The sequence below is a fragment of the Triticum aestivum genome, chromosome 4B, assembly GCF_018294505.1.
Source record: "Triticum aestivum cultivar Chinese Spring chromosome 4B, IWGSC CS RefSeq v2.1, whole genome shotgun sequence".
NCBI lineage: Eukaryota > Viridiplantae > Streptophyta > Magnoliopsida > Poales > Poaceae > Triticum > Triticum aestivum.
In genome coordinates, this window is record NC_057804.1 from 67,572,528 (window position 1) to 67,578,526 (window position 5,999).

General features: G+C 43.1%; 1 long non-coding RNA gene across 1 annotated transcript; it reads left to right on the forward strand.

Moving 5' to 3' along the window:
* Positions 1-7: 7 nt before the first annotated feature.
* LOC123094433 (uncharacterized) lies at positions 8-3,209 on the forward strand. The gene is made up of 3 exons (XR_006445824.1): positions 8-2,408; positions 2,665-2,765; positions 2,891-3,209. It is a non-coding gene; the product is annotated as an uncharacterized lncRNA (long non-coding RNA).
* Positions 3,210-5,999: the final 2,790 nt, after the last annotated feature.

Here is a 5,999-nt window from a genome sequence, read left to right on the forward strand (position 1 = left end):
AGCCAGGTACGTGCGAGGCTGAGAGCAACCACCCGATCTGCCCTGAGGCGCCATTAGAGCACTAGCTGTTCTGTACTTCTGTCTCCACGAAGAAGTTATCTCCTTTAGCAAATTGGGCTTGGGCCTCTCTGTTCTTTCACTTCTCATCCAGTTGAAAATAAGTTACTTTGAGCTCCTTCTTCATCTAGAATAATGCTTAGGCTCTCGGTATGATAATCGCTACGTTAATTCGCTTGGCACACCAATTTTGGCGCAGAACAGCCAGCGTGCCTGCTCTGCATCGAAATTCAGAAATAAGCACTAATGCAACAGTAGGGCTAGTTTGCAACTTGTGCAGCACAGAATTGAAAAGCAGTCAGCCGTTCACCTAGGCTGCATCGCTGTTTCCACGAAATTGGGCCTTTCTCATATTTCCTTTTGCAGTTTGCTTCAGAAAAACAGCACTTGTGTGTTATGTCATGTCGACCTCTTACAATCACGTGAGCTCAATCCCTGACCATGAGATGTGTAACCACGGCGTGTAGTTGCTTTAGTGCTTTACTGAACCTTCTACACACCACCATGGCATGAAGCGCCATGGTTTAGTAATTAGGTGTTTGTTCCCTAAAAAAGTAATTAGCTTTTTGTAGCCTTGATTGTAAAAAAGGTGTTTGTTGCTTGCGGAGATAGAAAACAGTGGCTGAACCTAACAAACTAATATCTCTGAAAAAAGGCGTTTGTTGCTTGCGCAGATAGAAAACAGTTATCTATATTTTCGGGTATCCTACTTTGGTCTTAATATGCTTATATTGGTGAATGTAGTTGTTGTGTCGTAGAACTTTAACTTTATCTTTGTGCAATCAGAAATCGTAGTTTGCCCTTCGCCACCTCACGCCGCTGCAATTGGATTGATCGCCCTTGTGATTTCCCTTGCTATGGTCGCCTAATAGAGAGAGATTCAAGGGCCATCCCAGTTTGGACAATCAAATGTGTTCACAAATGACATCCACATTGGTCGTACTAGGTCCTAATGGCGATGCCACTGATTTTAGTATGTTGGTTGAGATTCAAGTTGATCTGTGCTAGTTCTAGGCTAACCAAAATTTATGTTCATTTATGAAAAAGTATCTGTCTGATATAGACGTGATTACTGTGTAGAAAAGTACCACTGTTTCTTGTCCAGTGCACTATTTCTCTGTTTACCTACTGTTAGTGCCGACCAACATTTTCATCTTTACTTTTCAGTCATACTCATGCGTGTTCCGTTCATGTGCATGTGTTTACTATGTGGTGACTGACAGGGAGCGTACCGTTGGTTACCAATCACTGCACAATAGTCCAAATTTTTTCCGCTTAATGTTCATTGCCCAACACGCTAGAGCGCACGCTGAGCCTTGTTTTTCCTACCACTTACTACTGCAGTGCTGCAGGAACCAAGCTAAGCTCCAGCACAACCTCATGTACCACATGTACATGTAGGCCAAAAGAATTCTAAAAGAGGGTCTTGGGGTTTCGTTACCATTTATTTGGTGTGTGCCGTTTGGGTTTGTATCTTGGTTCTTGGTTTTATAGACCATGCGTGGTTGTGTGTGTCTTATTCTTCGGGTTTTGGTTTTTGGTTTTGGGGGGTTCGATACATTCTGCATCAACATACACTGCTAGCTGCCCATGGAGATCAGAACTAATGAATAAACAAATCCTGGTTGTTTTTTCATTTAGGATGCTTATGCCGTCGAGATCAATGAGCATGGAATAGCAGCACGAGACAGAGGCGCATTTGATTGGGAACTTATTCCGGTGTGTGCATTATTTGAGGGCCCAAAAACTCCCTTGTTCTGTATGAAATATTGTCTCATAGGTACCAATTTCAAACATATATTATCGACCAGGTTGACATTCCTTCTGGTAGAGGCAGACCACCAGTTTTTGTTGCAAGGATGAAAGTCTTGCAAAGGTAGTCCTGCAATATAGTGCTCCCTTTAAACATTGTAGCATAATTAATATGCAGCCAGAGTCTAGTATGATAGCACAATCTTGAGTAAAGCATTTGAATTTAAGCTAGTAGATATTGATCTTTGTGATTGAAGTGTGTCTGTTTAATACCTCTAAAATCAATAATTGATACTTCTTAGTGCAGCATTGTAGCTTTATTTTTACACGATCAGATTACCTTTGGTACAGTGGTAAATTTATCATCTCAAGAGTGTACTGAAGCTATATTACTTTGTAGCTTGAATTTTAGGCTTTCTCCATGGTTACTATAAGTTATGTAAAGCAATGTTTACCTAGAAGTGCAACTGTAGTGCCATTCTTATCTTTTAATGTACAACGACGGTGTCGCTGCACTTGTGCTAGTCAGTGTGGAGAAAGCTAAGAACCTTGGTCTTCAAGTTCTTGCAAGGACCAGAGGGTATGCTGATGTTGCTCGGGTAAATCTTACATGCCTCGTCATTAATCAATGTTAGTGAAACAAATGTCACTTGAGAAATCTCAGCCCATTGTTCTTGTTAATGAATACTGTTACCAACATTATCCTTTCCTGTGTCTCAAAACTGTCAACCTGACTCATATAATGATCTTTTTCTTTAGGATTCATGTTTTTTTCCTTTTTCTTGTTATTATGCATCACTATGAGTTCATTGTATTAAGATTCCTTACAACTTCAAGCACCTGGGCTATTTACAGAAGTAGGGGACTCGGCCTTCTTCACATCGCGACAGTGTCTTACTTTGATTTGTTCGTGTAACAAGGAGGGGACCCGGCCTTCTTCACGTCTCGTGCAACAAGTAAGGACCAGCCTCCGGCTGTTACCATTGATTCATGTGCATGTGCTAAAAAGAAAGCAAATACCCTACTGGATTTGAATGCTGACGCGTACTAACAAGTTTTCACTTTCCCGACGTGGCTGCAGGGGTGATCAACGCTGACTATCGCAGCCCAGTGGCGTCGTGCTCTTTAACCACTCGGACGTGGACTTCGTCGTGAAGCCCGGCGACCGCGTCGCATGGATGATCGTCCATGTGATCGCGACGCTGGAGATCGCCGAGGTGGAGGACCTCGATACCATCGTTCAGGGTGAGGGAGGATTCGGGTCCGCCAGCGTCTGAACTCCGAGCCTTGGTAGATACATGTAGAGAAGTGGTCTATTTAGGCTGGTGGTGGAACACTAGGGAGGATACCCACCTTTGGTTGTGTGTGTTTAATTTATTTTGCATTGGACGTGTATCTGATTTCTATCTATAAATAATGGATCTAATTTTTATTTTTTTAATTTCTAATTTGTTAGTAGTAGCGTGGGGCAAAAACTACACGCTACTAGTATTTAGCATAGTAGTAGCGCCTAGTATTCTAGACGCGTTACTACTATTTTGTTAGTAGTAGCGCGGTTTTAAATAGTAGTAGCGCGGATGCCACCCGCGCTACTACTAACTTTTAGCTGTAGCGCGATATTAGTAGCGCGGTGACCTGCGCTACTACTAACAAAAAACCCGCGCTGCTAGTAGCCTTTTTCCTAGTACTGATAGATCTCATCTTGTTATCCTTAGTAGCAATGATACATACGTGTCGGTTCCCCTTCTGTCACTGGGATCAAGCACCCTTAGATCGAACCCACTACAAAGCACCTCTTCTCGTTGCAAGATAAATAGATCAATTTGGCCAAACAAAACCCAAATATTAGAGAAGAAATACAAGGATGTAAGCAATCATGCATATAAGAGATCAAAGAAGACTCAAATAACTTTCATGGATAAAAACATAGATCTGATCATAAACTCAAAGTTCATCGGATCTCAATAAACACACCGCCAAAAGACTTACATCATATGGATCTCCAAGAGACCATTGTATTGATAATCAAGAGAGAGAGAGAGAGGAAGCCATCTAGCTACTAACTACAGACCCGTAGGTCTACAAAGAACTACTCACGCATCATAGGAGAGGCACCAATCGAAGTGGTGAACCCCTCCATGACGGTGTCTATATTGGATCTAGTGGTTCTGGACTCTATGAGGCTGGATCAAAATTTCGTCGACTGCCCTAGGGTTTTTGGAATATTGTGGTATTTATAGAGCAAAGAGGTGGTTCGGGAGGCACCCGAGATGGGCACAACCCCCCAGGGCGCGCCTAGGCCTCCAGGCGCGCCCTGGTGGGTGCTGCTCCCCTAGAGCAGCCCCTCAGGTGCTTCCTTGGCCCATTGGCTTTCTTCTAGCAAAAAAATTCCTCTAGGAGTTGCGTTGCATTTGGACTCCGTTTGATATTGATTTCCTGCATTGTAAAAAACATGCAGAAAATAGCAACTGGCAATGGGCATTATGTCAATAGGTTAGTACCAAAAAATGATATAAAATGACTATAAAATGATTGTAAAACATTCAAGAATGATAATATAACAGCATGGAACAATAAAAAATTATAGATACGTTGGAGACGTATCATAGAACCAGTCTCATGAACGCGGTCATGTAATGTCGGTCTAGGCCGCTTCATCCAACAATACCGCCGAATCAAAGTACGACATTGGTGGTAAGTAGTATGACTATTATCGCCCATAACTCTGTGTGTTCTACTCGTGCATATATCATCTACGCATAAACCTGGCTCTGATACCACTATTGGGGAACGTAGTAATTAAAAAAAATTCCTACGATCATGCAAGGTCTATCTACGAGATGCATAGCAACGAGACATGAGAGTGTGTCCATGTACCCTCGTAGACGAAAAGCGGAAGCGTTTAGTAACGTGGTTGATGTACTCGAACGTCTTCACGATCGAACTGATCTAAGTACCGAATGTACGGCACCTCCGTGTTCAGCACACGTTCAGCACGATGACGTCCCTCATGCTCTTGATCTAGTTGAGGACGAGGGAGAGTTCCTTCAGCACGACGGCGTGGCGACGGTGATGATGAAGTTACCGGCGCAGGGTTTCGCCTAAGCACTACGACGATATCACTGAGGTGTTAAATTATGGAGGGGGGCACCAAACACGGCTAAGAGATTGTCTATTGTGCTTTGGGGTGCCCCTGCCCACGTATATACACTAGTAGAAAAACCCCTATTAGTCCCGGTTGGTGAGGGCCTTTTGTCCCGGTTCATGAACCGGGACTAAAGGGTCGTTACTAATGCCCTAGACCTTTAGTCCCAGTTCTAACACGAACCGAGACAGATGGGCCTCCACGTGGCCGGTGCGTCGAGCCCAGGCAAGAAGGCCTTTGGTCCCGGTTGGTGGCACCAACCGGGACCAAAAGGCATCCACGCGTCAGCATTTCAGTGGATGGGGGTTTTTTTTTTGAAGGGGGGGTTGGGGGTTTTGGGGGGTTAATTTAGTTGTTTCATATATTGTGTTAGCTAGCTAATTAATAGAGAGAAGTGTCCTCTCTTATGTCTGTGCTTGGTCGTCGCTACGTACTATACATAGAGAGGCCCTCGACACGCTAGCCAGTAAGAAAATGAAGGGAACCATTAAGTACAAAAGTTCGTCATGCATACCGAGAGAAGTGATCGATCGACCTCTCCTTCTCCGAGAGATTGGTCGAACAACAAGTTTTCGTATTATCTATCCGACGCTACTGGCTACATACATATACAATATGTAAGATCTCTTAATTACAATCCCCTAGCAATTGAAATCAACTTCCACATGGTATTCTCCGGCTTTATTGATGACGTGGTCAAGAAAGAATCCCGCCAATTCCTCTTGAATTGCTTTCATGCGATATTGTTCTAGGAGTTCATTCCGCATCTGCCACGTCTAATTTGAAGAAGGTGGTTAATTAATACATATATATGAATGAAACTCAACAGAAATGATGGTGTAATAAAATGAAATTGTGAATATTATTGCTTATGCACTTCATATTGTCTTTGAGAGTAGCCCCGCTTATTTTTCAAAGTCGCGTTGTAGATGAACTCGCACACGTAGTATCCACAGAAATCATTCCCTTGTTCCTGCCACAAGCACTTTACGAGAAATAGAGGTCAATCAAACTGATAATGAAGCATTATAAATGGCATTGATGA